A 17,599-nucleotide genomic window follows, 5' to 3' on the forward strand; every position below is an offset into this window, starting at 1 on the left:
GGGCTAAGAGTTGCCAACGATGGACGGCTCAAGGGACCGGCCTAAAGGCCTTGCTGAGCCAACAGGAGACATATGCTAAACATGGCAATAGAAAATGAGTTATTGCTTTACATGTGTTAGCCTTGCTATGTACAAGGGAATAATGGGTAACGCTTTTCTCCTCTCTCCTTTTTTTTTTTTTTTTTTTCCTTGCCTGAATGTAATGTCAGCAAGGAATAGAGGACTGTGAGAGAAAGGATATTAATTCCTTCTTACTGCTTCAAAAATATTTTGTTTGGTTTTCATCTCTGGGAGGAAGATTTGCCCAGCAACAATATTAGACAGACCCCTGTTGGCCTACCTAGGCTATGCAAAGCTGTCAAAAATGATAACACACTAAAGACAAACCACAAGTGCCTCCAAAACTGTTTTGCAAACAAAAAAAAAATGTTTTCTTTTGAAGCTTGACTGAGCTAAGGAATTTAAATATAAAAGAAACTAAATGCTAAAATAGAGTTTCTAATAAAAATAAAACAAGATTGGGTGATTATTTTATTTTTCTTTGGGTTTGTCTTTTTTTTTCTTTCTTTTTAATTCTAGGAGTGTGATACTGTTAGAACATAATAAACAATGAGATCATAATCCCTATAAAACTCGAGGAAAGTGCAAATCCTTATTAGTCCAAATTAAAATGACACACACTTACTCCAAGTTTTGTTGCTCCAAAAATGGAGTTTTCTTTTTTTTCCCATGTGCTATGATTCTCTCTTCTAGAAATTTTCAGTCTCAATGCAAATCAGGGGCCAACCATGAAAACTGCTGAACAAATTCAATTTGAAGCAACATAGTCCTGAAATGTTTTACTAAATGTCACTGAAATTTCATGTTTAGCAGTTCAGCTGGTTTCAAGAGCAGCCTCTTTATTGAACTGTTGTTAAACAAAATGCTAAAATTGTAGGAGACACATGGACACCCACAATTCCGGATCCCGGTACTTTAACGCAATGGTTTTCTCACTGTGGAGTTTACTTTTGGGCAGAAAATCTTGTTCAAAATGGAGTCATCTTTCAACTTCTATTTAATAAATGTTATAAAATGCTTTCAAAATTTCTGGATTCAGGAAATGTATACAAATAAAGGAATGGACCCAATTCCTTAACTTGGAGAAATGTGAGACAAAGCTGGAACAAAGGCAGACTTGTGCATTTCATTTAGATGTCTTGTTTTCTTCTTTGGTTTCAAGCCTTTTTTTTTCTTTCTTTCTTTTTTTCCCATTCAATTACCTCAATCATAAAAGTAATGATTTGATCTCAAATGAGTTACCAGAGGGGATCTTCTTTAGACTCTGAGATCATATTTGATTGATCGTATTTCAACAATTAGCCTTTTATTTTGCCACACACTATTGAACTAGATCGACAGCATCTTAGCAGGCCAGCTTTAAACAGTCAACTGTTAACAATAGCATCAAAAAGAGAGACCTGATGGGGTTTACTGTCACTTTAAAGAACAGGGTGGGTTTTCACATTGTTGAAATCTGTCAGATATTTTGAAATGTCCCTCTCACTATGGTGCCACACCCCCTGCGTGCCCTTATAATAAAATTGGTTTTACTCCTGATTAAATCATTTTCTCCCTACCCACTACCATACTTCTCATAATGGACCTGTGTGCTCTACAGCTGGTGTTCTTCCCATGGTACCAATTCTTACTTTATCTTTTAAGCACTTTGCTGCTAAGATCTCATGCAGAGTGCTTATGTTTTGTTAAGAGCTTCATTCTTAGAGAAATAGCTTAACACATGTTCTAAAAATGTTGTACAACTTATTGCTTAAAACACATTTAGAAAATGTATAAGTACTGTAGCTTTGGCACAGAACTTTAAGTAGAAACCTTAAAAAAAAAAAAAAAGAAACACAACTTGTTTTTGCCATGCATTTGTCTTAAATGTCTAAAGTGGAATGCTTGACTTCTAAGGCTTTATAGGGACTTATCTTACCAGATTTTTGCACCATTTCCAGCTCTTCAAGGAAACGTGTTAGGAATGTATCATCGTGAAAGCAAAGGGTGTCAATTTTCCCTCTAGCAATAAGAGAGTTTTTAAAAATGTTTGCTAGAAGGAACAAATGCCAAGTAAAAAAAAAAAAAAAGGAAAAGAAAATAGGAGTCCATTCAGTGTAAGACTCTCTGTTGGTTCCCACTGGTTGGAATCTCTCACATACCATGGCAATAGGGCCATAAACAAACACACACACTCACACACACACATTTCAGGCTGGGCTTAAGGGAAGGACCTGACTTTTTGGCTTTACTCAGACATATTTCTTATTGGGGTGTTTTGCTTATATAAAGATTAAGTCCCAAATCTGGTATTTAAACTTGACAGTCAAGGACTGCTTTCAGTCAGGAGACACTGTATCTGGGAAGATGCTCAAAATCTCACAGTCCTAAAAATTTGCTTTAACTTGTCAGTAGTATTTGATTAGTTCAACCATCACTGCCAGTTGATATCATATATCTTAGATACAGACACAAATATGCCCAGAAAATCCCATAAAATTTATGCTAATACTCGGGCTGAAAATATAAAGACCACATTAAGGAAAAAAAATAGTGTGGCCACTTGTCAAGGTTATTATTTTAAAAAAAAATGATATACAATACATTTGTGAAGGGAATATGTGTTTTACTGTATTTTTATTCTTAGCAAATCAGCCTTTTCAACAATACACATTTTTAATGGGACTCGCAGTGTCTACAGTAGAACCAAACAGGAGTTCAGTTTTGGTTTAAATGTACCATCCTGGGGTTATCCTTGTTCAAAAAGGAAGAAAGTAATCTATGGAAAGATCAGCTAAAGAGAGAGAAAAAAAGACAATATGAAAATGAACCAAAACTGTACAGAGAGCTCAGTTTTGAAAGAAAATGGATGTGGTTCCTCTAACCACATGCCCTGCCTGGTATGTAGCCTAATCTCTAGGAGCAAAATGCAGTCTTTTGAGAGCACTGCTGGCTCAGTTGTCTTTTCAGATAATTCATAGCTTGTATTTTCCCAGCTCTACACTATTTCTTGCCCATGGTGCCACTAAATGCCAGAGCATCACCTTTCAGAAGTCCTACTCCATTTGGGGTATTATATATTCCTGCAGCTTTTGGATGACCCCAAAAAGCAATTCCTGCAAACCCAACTAGCTGTGCCTGGTCTGCTGTGGAAGTTCTGCCCTCAAAAAACTTCCTGAAGACTTTAGTGAGATGTGTCTTGTTGAGTCTCACACTGTGATCCATTTGCTGACGTTGCTGCCTTTTCCATCATTTCCCTGCTCCTGGTTGCACGTGGCAGCACTGGGATGACAATGTCCTTCATGAGGAGCACTTGGGTACAACATCTGCCATCCCTGTACTCCCTGAACCTTGGCATTTGGGGTTGGATCAACCCCCAGGTCCAATGTGGGAAACCTCAGAGCACTGGAGTTTTCATCCCAATCACCAGTGCATCCGTTGAGTGAGATCTCCCCTGGAGAAAGTCCTGCACAGAGCTGTTAACTAATCCATACAATATCCCTCACATCAAAATGGTTGCAGAAGAGCTGGGTGGGCACAAAGCATCCCCAGTTGACTGAAGGCCTGGGAAATTTCCTGGACTCACTCATCCCAATAGGCATTTTACTACTGAGAGATCCGAAACAGAGTTCTGTGGTTAAAAGAGAAAAAGAAAATTCCTCATTCAAATACTACTAAAAGACAAACTGTCCAGTGTCATTGCCCTTCTTTCTCAGACTTGAAGACATCTCTTTTTATTTTTAATGGTTATATTCATCAGAAATAATTTTCTGTTCATTCAAAATTTTCAATATATAAAAAAGGAAAGGACAGATTCAGGAGAAATTTCTCCACTTGCATCAGCTAGTGAAGCACTCCTTCATCATGAAATCCCTTTGTGAGAGCTTTTTCCCATGACTGACAGCAAAAACATTAATTTGTACACTGAGGGGTGTGTGTGTGTTCAATAGCTGTACCTGCATTTTACGAGACACAGCTTCTCTGATCAGTAGTGCACAGACACAGCAGCCTTCTTGGGGCAAGCAGCTTCTTTCAAAGTGATCACACTCAATTTAGAGCAGCACTAGAGCACAGGGATGTCAGGAGGCATGGCAGCAATGGAATGCTGTGAGGTGGTGAAGGCTCTTGCTCATCATATGACAAGGAGCTCAAAGCTTTGGGAACACAGCACATGATTTTGAGTTAGCTCCCCTGCAGTGAATCCTGTCCTGCCACTGCAGTTTATACAGAGCCTCCAAAGTGCATAAAACCCCTGGAACGTTGATCAGAAAGTACAGCAAAAAACCCTCCACTGTTTGCTTGTTCATACTTTGCTCATTAAGCCTGATTTTTCTGAGTTCTTCCTCTCTCCCTTGCTAGTTTTGGGAGCTCCACTGTCCTTCCTGTACTCAATGCATGGTCCCTCACTTCCAAGAGTGTATAAAAAAATCAAAGAAACTGTCAGCTAAGCAAGTCATTAAATTTTGTCTACCATGGATTTCTAAGCAGCTTCTGCTGAATCCATCCAATGCTGATGAATTGTCAATGATATAGTCAGCAAAAGAAAGCTTGTGTGCATTACTCCTCCTCTGCCAGAGGAACCTGCCATGCCCTTTTAACAGAAAATTTAAGCTGTGAATGTGTTTTTTACTGGAGTGCCCATTTCCTTGGAGCCCAGGCACAAATTACTGAACAACTTAAGCTAAGACGCAGAATATCTCCATGTGCATCCAGAGTGCTGCTTATTCCAGTCCTCTGGAATGACAGTTCTCTGACCTGGGGGCATGCTGGAACAACCAAGTACTGCTGACTTAAATCTCAGTCTGAGCCAGAAACAGAAAAGATTTCTGTACATGGGCACACTGGGTCATATTCATCCTCATATAATTCCACAAAGTCCAGAGAGTAAGAGAGGGATGAACTATCTCATTGTTTCTGTGAAAAAGACTCAGTGCATTTGAGGAGTTCAGGAATGGTACATCATGAAGGCATTTGAGGAGTTCAAAGGTTTAGAAAAGTGGTCGGATGGTGCTGTGGAATTGGGGAAATTTCTGTGCTATAGATGCTGTTTGAAACTGGAAGCAAAAAAATATGCAGTGGTACTGAAAGGACAATTCTTTTGGTAGCCAGAAAAAGGTATCATCACCAAGATACTCATGTGTTATTCAATGCTAATACCTGCTGCAGCTTAGATGGCAGAGATATTAGTTTTGACTTAGCATATTCTATCATTGTGATCTGAAGAAATAATTACTGTAATTGGATTATAATTATAAGTACTTCCAAAATTCATTAAATTTAGCTGAATCAACCATTCCATATGGGAAAAGGAATCATTTTAAATATAGAATATATCCCCTCAAAATGCAGCTGAAAGCTCCCTAAGAACAAGTAGACCACCTGTTTACAGATCAACATACTTCTGCCAGACTTGTTTGAAGGTGACTTGTAAACAAAGAGTAGGAGCAGGCAGACACAGCCTGAGCAACTGAGACCTGCAGGGCCAGATTACTCCTTCATTTCGGGCCAAAGAAACAGTCAGATACCCCCAGGGGCTTAAAGAAAGGGACGAGGAAAGGGCACAGAGGAACTCCCACCCAGCTCCTACGCTCCCACTGAGGAGTTTTTGCAGCCTTGGAGCACCAAGGCTGCCTGAGCACAAGGAAGGGGTTTGGCAGAATTTCTGCAACTCATAGAAGTAAAATGCCCATGCAGAGGGGAAATTACATCTGTCTTACGGTGGTAAGATTCTGTCCTCTATCTAATTCTCTCTAGTTAGCTGTTGAGCATTAACTTCAACTTTTCCCTCATAGTTAAAGCACACTTTATTTTCTTCTTTCTGTTTATTCTTCACTCTTTATTCTGATCCAGACTAATGACTGCAGAACACAAACACTAAATGCTTGCCTAGATCAGAGACTTACTTTTCAGGACACATTTTACTATTCAAAGGCAAAAGTCCATTCTGAATTCTGCGTTCGACTTGATCTTTCTCTCTTAGATTTGTATGTTGTGTATACATACATTAGGAAGGTAAATATCTCCCGACTTCAAATTTGTTATTAACATTTTTTTATTGTGTAATTGCTCTCCAGTAAGCTTCTCTGCAATCTAATTTTAGAGGTTTTATCTTTTTTTTCCTTCCCCATTTACAGTCGTATCTTTTATCAGAATTATGTGTATCAGCATCCACAAATCTACATTTTAAATAAATTGAAGGCTCTCAAGATCTAATACAAAGAGGAATTGGACAATGACTCTCTGTCCCATTTTCATACTTCAAAAATATGTTCATATTCATATCTTTTTAATTGTGCTACTAACTCAGAGTGCTTTAAGATTCTGTCATATAGCTCTTCTGTTCTTCCCTTTCTTGCTGTTTCTAACACTGCTTCTATTTCCATTCTTGTCAAAAGACTTTTCATAGTCCAAAAATCTGTACACAATGTTTTGTAATATTTGGCAGACTTATCTGAAACCTAATTCACTGCCTTCTTGTGATTCATGGGTGATAAATTATTTCATATGTAATGCACCCCAAAGGGTAAAAAATTCTTTGTATTAAATTTCAACCAGACACTTTAAGGGGGAAAAAAAATAAAAAAGGAAAAGACTATTTTTGAGACACTCTGCACAGATCTGACCTCAATATATGGTCTAGTGTGTTGTCTTCCACAAATGGCATCTCAGTATCCTTTAGTAAATATGAGATTTCAACATGCTACAAGCAAAAACACTCCTGCCGTAGCGTGGGCTTGCTATGGAAAACTTTAAAGCAAAGGAGAAATACAAAATATGAAGCACTGGCTCAGACAACTGGTGCATTAAATCAGTCCTGTCTCCAGTGATTGTTAAACTGAAAGGGTCTGCATGAAAACAATTCAAAAAGCAAGAATACCACCCAATCCTGACTTGTTGCACGCAGCCAAATATCTTATTGGGACTGACCCCAGTAACAATAAGCTTGTGCCTCAGTGAGTGAGTTTCAATAATCAAAAGAAATAATTAACAAAACAATAAAGATCATTAAAACTTCCTTTATGTAAATGACTTCCAAATGTAAATAGATCAAAGCTTAAGCTAAAATTAAGCAATTCCCCTAGTCCTCTTGGAATACTGCAAAGGAACATACATATATGGCTTGTTCACAGCTGTAAGGATTATCAATGAAGTATTAGTTTATCATTTTATTAGAAAAATAGAAAACTAAACAATTCTCAAAATGCTGTTCCTATATACCTTATATCTATAATCCCATTTATTTTAATGGGAGTATTTCTAAGAATAAAGGTTAACCACACGTGTAAATCTCTGTTCCCACACATAGGTTTGTAGAATGTCCAGAGAACAAATTCTAGATTTTTATTTTTTAATGAAAGGGCTCTTTGAAATAGACCAGCTGAAAGAAGTATCCTTACATGGAATCAGGTACACACAAACCCTGCAAATGTCAAGGACAAAACATTTTATTTTGTATAGCATTTATCTTTCGGTTCACTAAAGTCAAAACACTTCTGTTCATCAGAACTTTTATAAAGGACTGTTTCATAATATGAATCCATTTGGATTATCTGACCAGAGATAAGACTTCAATGGACTTACTATATCATTCACCACTGTACCAGTGCCACAAAAGGGAATTACAATTAATTGGATTATGTTGGTCTCCACCCGCTGATTGTAGAAGAGAAAGTCTGAAACTGTAACTATTTCAAACGGACCATATCTCTCATCAACCATGGGATTTGGGCTTTAATTTACCAATAAAGCTTAATTTCTTCTCTATATTCTCTTCTGGTTCGGAAGAGGTCATTTAGACACTTTATTCAAGTTATTCAAAAAGAAAGGACAGTTTTGTTAAACACTTTCAAACTCACAGTTTCACATTTGCACCTTGCCTTTAGGAATTACTTATTCTCTTTATTAGCAATAAAGTGAGTTGTCTTGAAAAACTCAAGCCAGAGAACCCAGGCCTGTGTTTGGGTCATAAGAATAATTGAGGCTTCACCTCCTCTGGTTCAGTTCATGAAAATTTGGCTGAAAACGTTACCTAATATGACCATTTGCTATCAACTGTACAATGAACAGAGAATATCACTTCATGTCATGTAGGTTCCTGTAGAGACACAAGGTGGTAAGAGTTTTCCATAGCAAAATCCCAAAGTAGATGCTGGTTTGTCTGCATGGAAAGTTACACAAGTTATGAACATAAATTTGATATCAATTTAAATTTAAATTCTATTACCTTGGAAATAGACATATTTTACAATGCAGGTAACTTCATCTAATTTAATTAATGTGACTTACATGTTAAAACCTGTTAATAATATTATGCTTATTCTATATGTCCAGATATATGTGTGTATGTATATATATACACACACACACATATGGACATTTCTAAATATATTTATATTTTTTTTTTTTGCTGATGGCTCTGCCTCAAAGCAGTAAGGATTTTTCTTCACAACCCTTACTGGAAGGTTATTTCAGTGCCTAATTCCTTCTAGTTTCCAGCCTAAATTATTCATCTTTATATACTTTTAAAATAATTATTAATATCAGTAATGCTCGCTTTGATTTTTTTATTTTTTGTCAAACTTTCGCGTTCAGCCTAAGAAATAAAAAGTCCTCAGTCAACTTACTTCAAAACCATGTTGCTTAATTCACATTTGCATTACTTTTTGCTAATATCTGAAGCTCTAATTCCGTTCCCTGGATATTAGCGGGACTAGCTATGCTGTTAAAGATAGGAATGCTTCTAAGTGCTTACTGAATCAGGGCATATGAGATGATAATTGTATGTGTTTAAAACAAAACTTTAAACAGGAGGGGATTATGTAAGTTGCTAAAACAAATATATCTTCAAGTGCACTGAAGGACTTTCAAATGTTAACGAAATGTCCTTTGATAATAATAGTGCTAATAATAACATGAATTTTCAAATATTTTTATGCATTTTGAGAATCACATGTTACCCGGAATAGGGAAGATTCTTGCTAAGTGAACTTTTTTCATATGAATTCATCAACTTTGGAGCTACTTCCGTTCTGAAGACACACCAGTGGATCGCACATTGATCCAGGCATGAGTTGTCCTGCACATTTCTGCTTGTCTTGCACAGTGCTTACAGACTTTGATGTCTTTGTGACAATTCAAATAGCCTTTTTTCAAGGAATATGATGCTTTTGAAAATATGGAAGATCTAAGTGTCTGATCAAACCTACGTTCATGAAATCTGTGTAATCGCACGACCGGTGGGCTGAGGAGTTGCATACACAGTAACACTTGAGACCTTGCCCGGGTCTTTTTAATCAAAAAGATGGAATTTGGAGATCACTGTGGGCTTAAAACAATATCCCCATCTACCCTGCCACGTGCAATTCCACGTGCAACTCCACACCTTCTCTCACTGAGCCTCAGGAGATGCATAAACACCCCAGGGCACATGTAAACACGCTTGGCAGTGTCTGTGGCTCCTCCTTGGCAGAGAAGGGGTGAGATGAAATTCGGGTGAATCATGGCATGTTTTCCATTTCCCACACATGCCTCACAGTCTCACGTGGAAGGAGGAGACAGCGGCGTCTCCTGCATCCACCAAATCCTTTCTAAGCTCACACCTTTCCTTCCATCTCATGCGCACATCCACGTTTTGCACTTTCATTTGCTGTGTGCTAGAACCTAACACAGATTTGTTCCTACCTTTCCCTTCTTCCAGGGTTTATCTGGGTGTGTATTCTAATTGTAATGCTTCCTATTCCTCCTATTCTGCCTAAACTTACAGGTGTATATTACAGGAGGGCAGAGGTACGCTTTGAAACAATCTTTAAACTTTACAGTACATGGATTTTTCCTGTTCTACAAATTAGTCTTGTGAATGGACTTGTAATAACAAGAGGATTTCAACATAAAATAAGACATTTTCATGTCTTTGGTTCCTTGAGATGCATTCAGGTCCCTCCCGTGAGAAATATATTAAAATATTGATTAGATTAGAGCAAAATTTCAAATAAATGGAGATTTATACTTTCTTTTGGATACAGAATCTTATAAAAAAGTTTCAAGGCATCACACAACAAAGCAGTTGACAAGAAAGATAGCATCTGCTTTCCTGGGTATTTAAGCTGAAGTTTTTCATTCTAAATGCAAGCAATGTTTCCAAAGTTAACATAATTAACTCACGACAATCCTGAAACATCATAATATAAGATACAGATGGAAATTCAAAGCTTCAAAAATGTCATATAACTGCAAGAGGATTATCATTTTTTAACAGCATGAATCTGAATAATAATTAAAACAGGTGTTTTTATTTCAAACAGTTTTGCCCACTATGACATTACCAGGAGGGTTATTTATGTATTAATCTATTAGGAAGCATATATTGCTCAAAAAATGTGATATGCAATAATAATGAATTTAAGAGATAAAAGAATGACACTCTGTCCTGCTTCCTGAAACAATAAAAGACCAGTAGTTCAATTAGTTAGTAATTTCCGTGTGACTATTTGACAGATCCTACTAATTGTTAAGCTCCCACTAACTATTGCTTTACATAATTAATTATATTCAAACGTGAACAACAAAGACATGTGGGCCAGTTGCCCTTTTGACAATGTTTTTCGCAAACTGATTTGCTTACCAAAAATATTTTTCGAACGAAAAAGATACTAATCTGAAGTGGAAATACACATCAGAACGTTAAAGCAGCTCTGCATTTTGCCATGGTTATGAGAAAAAAATTTGGATTGTTTAACATATCATTTATGCTGCATGCATAATAGCTGAAGTCTTCTAGCAGAGATCTTTCATATTAATTTAGCATTGCATAAAATTCATAGTAACAGGTCCAAGGGTCAAGCATCATTCATCATTAGTTGAAGTGACATTTGCAACCCTTCACAGAGCAGCTGCTTGAAAGGGGAAGAAAGGTATTCTTTGGGAGAATGGGGGGTAGCACACAATCCCCGCTCTATCTGCGGAAGGGAAAACAAGGTGCCACTATGTCAGCATGGTAATGTGCTTAAATTTGGTGATGTCATTCTTCCCTAACCCCCACGAGTCACAAGGCACAAGGCAGCTGCATTCCTGAACTTCGGAGTTCGGGTGGAGATAAGTAATAACTAGATGTAAATGAATTACATTACTGTGGTTGTGAACATAGCTCTGTGCATCTAAATTATGATTTATATCAGGATCCTATCTTGTTTTTGAGAGTTTTCTACTTGTTAACAAGGCAGCCCTTGTTCTCATGGCATCCTCCAGGCATAATAGTTTCTGGGAAGCCAAATAAGATCACTTTTGAAACTGCAAGACAGCATTCCAAGACTTTGCAGCAGAACACATTGGCCAAATTAGGACTTCTGAAGACTGTTAGCTAACAAATAAAATCTTTTTTTTTTTCATTCTTTGTGGCATGTCTTCACTACTATAAAACATTAAGATCAGAACGGGAAATGTGAGCAATTAAAATGAAAATGTAATCATCTGCAAGAAAAGATAAATTTGTATTAAATGGCTAATACTTCACAGTCCTTTTGATATTACAAGTACTTTTTAAGAAAATATATATTTTATGTCACAGTAATTTTTATTATGTGAAACATGTGATCTCTTTGGAATTATGCACATTTTTAAACCGCAGTCATTAAAACAGCATGCGACACAAAGTAGTTCGATTTTGGAGCTTTGCTAATATTTGGTGATTTTCCTCAACTTTATACCTGAAATGTATTTAATTTATTCATGCTGCTAATTATCCACTAGTATGTAAAGCACTGGGATGATTACTAACCCAGACTACTACTTCTTCCTTAACAAGTTTAATGATTTTTACAAGGGAAACCAATGTTTTTTAAAGAGTCACTTAGAAGCACATGAAAAATGTTCAAGGACATCACTTATTACACACTGCAATTCTATGAGCTGCTATAAATTAAACTCCCAGTCAAAACACTTGTACCAGTGAGAAGTCACTTTTCCATAGTCTACGCATGCGTTGCAGAGGAGAGGGTGCACTGCTCTGGAGTCAAAATATTGGTGCTGCAGTTATTTAATGGTGAGATTTCGTTGTAGCCAATATCATCAGTGGTCCCTCACATTGCACAGCAGCTGTGAGCCTCAGACTGAGTCCCAAAATGGTCTGCAGACCACGTCGGTCTTATAAAATATGTTATTTAGAATACAAAATGTTGAGAAATCCATCCCCAAATCAGACCAAAAGCACTTCCACACTGAACCAGTGCTACCAGGACATTCCTCTTATGTCCTCTCCTTAAAACCCATGGGTTTTAATCACTGTGCAGCCATTAAACACATATGTAAAGATGTTATAGATACCGGCGAGGCAGAATGGCTGTAAAAGGAATAGAACAGCAGAGGCAAGATGACTGGCAGATAGGGTTGCCACATCCCCCTTAAAGAGACTGCTCCTTTTCCACACCTTATGTCTCTTGTACCATAAAAATATGCATAGATGTATGTGGGAGCATCATAGCAGATTTCTTGGGATGCGTGCCATGCATCTGAGCTCCGAAGCTGGCTCAACGTTGTCACCATTAAGTCGCAGTGTACACAGCAACACTTCAATCTAATTTCAATTAGGGAAAAGTTACACAGAAACTTCTTAGAGAGTACACATGACCCTACACATAAATACCAATTAAATTCGGTATCATCAGTGTCTTTGCAGCGAACATTGATATCACCAGCGATAGGAAGGAATTTAAAATGAGGCAACGCTTGATGACATTACCTCCATCTACAAACTCTGCCTGTGTTAACTAGTACGTCAACGATTAGTAAAACAGTGGGATTCATCTGTGAAGAAATGGGGTGAAAAGAAGAAATGACATGAAATTTTCATTGCAGGCAGTTTTCGTGTGACATAAGGTAGAATATTGCAACTCTATGCAACAAAATATTACCTGGTAAATGAATAAAAGCTTAATCTGTTCAGAAGCTACAGACACCAGGAGTGGTTAGGCAGTTGCAGCTGAGATAACAGGAGAGCTAACTAAAATTACTTCTCATTCCAAGGACATATAATCCCAAACCAGTCATTTACACGCCTAACTAGCCCTCTGTCCCGAACGCAGACAAATCTGTAGATGAAGGGTATTCCAGTGTCATTAAGTGAGATCAGTGAGATATTCAGGATACACAGGCACTTCACTTAGACTTGTGTTATTTCCCTTTGTTTGCCCATCTTTTATTTAGAAACAATGGGACAAAAAGTGTGGCAAGTTGGGGCTTTACTTCTTGACAACCACTTTTCCATTCCAGAACTAGAAGATTCCCCTAATATGCAGATTACTTGAGGAAGACATAAATACGCCCTTTAAGAGCAGAAGGAAACAACTCCCTCTCCACAAACCCAACACCTTTCAAACCTGCAAGAAGACCAGGAGGAAAAGTCATTCTAAGTGTTAAGGTTCCTTGTGCACCATTGCTCATTGGTGGCTGGGGAGATTTTACAGTCTTTCAAATCTTCTTTCAATCACAAGATGCTTTAAAGGGACAGAAGGTCTTAAAATGTGCTCTCCATCTCCCCATTTGAGAGAGATACATCGGAGGGGGAGGGAGGGGGGTGTCAAACCACAACACAAAAAGCATTAATGCAAAGAACAGTGGGGTCTCTCCCTAATTTGACTTTCTCTACAGGTGGTCTGCAGCTGCATCCAAACAGGTTACACTACTGCCTTCCCATGGGCATTACAACAAAGTAGGATCTGTATTCACAAGAATACATTTACTGGCATGGGCTGATTCAGGTCTAAAAATAAGAAAAAAGCATTTTTCAGTATAGCCTGAGGTAACTCCCTGCGCCAGCAGAAGACAGTAGCACTCTTGTTTCACTGGCTGTGCGTGATGATAAAGGATATCAGAAACCTACTTCATGTGACTCACCGAGGTCCACAGCCAGCTTCCAATTGATTCATTTTATTTGTATTAGTTTGTTCTCCATCGACCACACAACAGGCTGGACCAAATCAATAAGCAATATTCTGTTTTCTATTGACTCGGGGGGTAATTCACACTGGGCCCTGCAACTGCTGTGTCTGATTTTATAGTTCTGTAAATCATGATGGAAACGGCGGGGCTTGGAGACCGCTGGGAGCAAGGAGAAATTGGGAAAAAATTGCAAAGGCAAGGTGAGATATTGGCTTTTAAACTGTTGCACCAGCCAGAGAAGAGATGAGGGGTCTGCGCTGTGGGTGCCCTTCAAGGGATGCAGAAGGTATTTCACCTTGTGCCTAAGTAGTCATGAAGTGAGAAGCACACGCAAGTGGACGTGCAGACGTGCCTTTGGTAGTGTGCAAAAATAATGCATGGATGAGATGAGCATGGAACTGTTGTGGCTCCACTTCCAGCCCTAGGACAAAGCTGTGAGGTGGTGCTGGCAGCAGCTGCACCCTGGTGGGGTTTACAGAGGCGGAGCTGTAACCCATCAGTTATGCACTGCCAAAATCCCTGCTGTGGACACCACCACAAAGAGTTGTCCCCGCGTACACATGAAATGGCCTTGGTGGAACTCCCTTGAGTAGACAGCCCTTGTCTGCTTAAATGGGTTTCTGTAAAATTCAGCTAAAATACACCATCCCGGAAGTTTTAAGCCATTTTTCCTGTTTTCTTTTTCTTTTCTTTTTTTCCCCAGCCTGTTAACAGCAGCTTGGGTGGTGATATCTGCTAACTAGATGCCTCCAAACAACTTATCTTTGCACTCCTCAGATTTTTTTTTTCTTTTAAGACTTCCTCTTCTTGTAAGTAGTGGATAACTGGAAATAAAAGAGCTTTTGCCCAAAATTGTCCCACACCACTTCTTCCACAGGAGTTTGCTGATATACTCAATATAAGTGCAACACAGCTGTCATTACCCCTGCATCAACAAAGACACTGACTGTAATGGAATATGTTCTATCTCCTTTTCCTTAGAATTTGTGAATCCTCCTTCTGCCCTAGATCTCAGATTTCTTGAGCTGCTGTACCAAAGTAGAGAGCTGGCTTTTCAGTGTCTCTGATAATACTGGGTTTTCTACACAAGACAGAAAAAGCAAGCTGGGTACTGGTGTGGATGTATGTAAGGGGTGGCAGAATACAGCCCAGTGTGTTCTTCCTATCAAATACACTTGACAAACTTTAATGAAAAGTCTTCTCTACTTCCTACTAACAGATGTTTCCAATTTTTTCTCTCTCAGCACTTTAAACCACCATCTTTAGTTTTCATGTCTAAGAGACATTATTATAGGATACATCATAATGATATACTGTACATTCATATACAGTATCCCATACAATGACTAGTTGATTTATAATTCAGATCCAATAAAGGGAAAAATTGATTTAACTGATGACTAGTGAAATACTAAATGCATTACAATGTTTGAAAAGAACATCCTTTTCTTGAAATGCGAGTGACATAATAAAATTAAATATGGATATAAGATAATGCCCATTATTATTAGGCAAGCGGAATCAAAGGGAAGAAAAGGAAGAAAAGCAATCTCTATGGATCAAGGAATGCCTAAACTTCCTCTTCAAATGTACAAAAGCATAAACACAAATGGAAAAATTTTGCAAATAAAGTAAATTAATCTTGAATTATAGTATAAAGTTAGTTTTCCATTAACTGGTCTTTGTCCATCAGGACTTGCAGCAGTGTTGTCACATTTGGGTGTAATATTGGGGGTAACTCTGAATTTTGGGGGTCATTAATGTTTGGGATTTTAAGCTGTGATAAATATTTGTTTCCATAAACTCATACAGCAGCACAAACACACAGTTTAGCCCTACATCCAAGAAATTCATATCCTTGTCCTGCATCTCAGCCCCCTCACTTCTGACCTCACCCCACAAAGCCGCAATGGAGGTTCATCCCCATTTCTCACCCCTCCCCAGAATACTCACACAATTAATACCGAGGCAACGCAGCCACTGATTTCCATGTTTCATTCCAGAAGCTTTACGACTGCTCCCCGCTCCCCTGTGCAGCTGTGTGGGCAAGGAGCCTGCCCGGGATGTGCTGGGGAGGGCATCAGCAGGTAGGGAGCACAAAGCCAAGGTACCACTGAGCTGCCACAGCTTTTAGAGCAGCTCTTGGACACAGTTTACATTCCCAGATCAGAAATCGAGGCCAGGCACCTTGGAAGTAGCCGGGATTTTAACTTTCTTTAAGCATCTGCTAGAAGTCAGCCACTTCAACATTTGCACATATCTTTTGTTCTTCCAGATGGGTAAATTGCTCCTAATACAAAGTAACTCCTATTCGAAAGCGGCTGTGATTGCTCATACAGACTTAGATTGATGGTCAATTTTTTATAATCCTAGAGAAGTAGTTTTTCCCCGCAGGAACATGTGTATTTTGCTTCTGGAGAAGCAGTAGCAGACAGTAATCGCTCCAGTGCCGGGGCCAATAGAGTTGATTATACTGAAAGAATCCTACAGTCGTTATAACCAAAATAAGACCCAAAACCTGGCACTAAGCTACACCTCATCTCACTGTTGCATCAGTAGCATTTTAAAATACTTCAGCAATTTCAGTATTTTACAGGAAAGTTTTAACCTGTGTTATGAAATTCAAAGAAACATTATTAATCAGCTCACAAAAATGCACCAGTAGAATATGGGGGTCAGCTAATTTGTGCTTAAACACCTCCATTTGCATGTGCAAAACTGGATAATTATGCTCCTAGTTGCCCATTCATGTGTACAGATGGGTGCACCCACACATTTTTGTGGGATAATTTTTGGAAGCCTATGGAAAATATGGTCTTTAAAGATTTTAATAAGGTTGGCAAAACATACTCTCTCTGCATAAAATTATGTAGTTCCCAAGTCTAAAATTACTTTGATTTAAAAAATGAAAATTGGCAAGGGATTAATCCATAATATGGTCTAATTGCTTTTTTCTTAAAAATTTAATGGTCAAGATCTTAACTTAGAATAGTGGTTACTGTTCATGAACTGAAACTAAGAAACAGAACTTGAATAAGGGATTTTATTAAGTGTCTAAATATGTATTTAGCTTGTAGAATCCTCTTACCTTTGGTTGAATAACAGGTATAATAATTATGAAAGAATATTTAATTTATATATCTGAAGCATAAAGCTCTACTACTTATATTTTTCTGAGATTGAGATGCAAACTGGCCAAAGCTTGGAAATAAAAAGTGTAACCGACTTGCTGTCATTAACTTGCAAAAAACATACACATTCGTGAACACACATACTCAAACAAACACAGGGAAAGAAATACAGACAGACACGGAGGATGTTAAAAGCAGATCATTAACACATATTTTGGCCCTTGCAGATGGTATTGTCTGTTTTTATGTAACCTTTGTATTGTTTAAAACGCTGAAAGTTCAATTTTTATTTATCAAAGTGGATTCAGCTATGTTCAAAGGACGTTTGCCAGTCTGTAATGTATGGGGCTTGCTAAGTATTGCTCGATAAACAGATCAGGTTTTCAGTGAGGACTGAATTTTCCCTGTCACGTTCAGTAGGAAAAAACTATATTAGAGCAAGGATACTTTTTCTTCCTCTCTGGTATTTTGTTATTTCTTTGTTTGCAGAGGTTACT

The 17,599-nt window shown here is 38.0% G+C and overlaps 1 protein-coding gene across 1 annotated transcript in view; it reads right to left on the reverse strand.

The window, feature by feature from the left end:
- Positions 1–17,599, reverse strand: part of ARHGAP15 (Rho GTPase activating protein 15) — a 331,210-nt gene that overhangs the window by 63,206 nt on the left and 250,405 nt on the right. The window lies entirely within an intron of this gene.

This window comes from Neopelma chrysocephalum, unplaced genomic scaffold, assembly GCF_003984885.1.
Source record: "Neopelma chrysocephalum unplaced genomic scaffold, ASM398488v2 Primary Assembly neopelma1_103b, whole genome shotgun sequence".
In the NCBI taxonomy this organism is placed as follows: domain Eukaryota; kingdom Metazoa; phylum Chordata; class Aves; order Passeriformes; family Pipridae; genus Neopelma; species Neopelma chrysocephalum.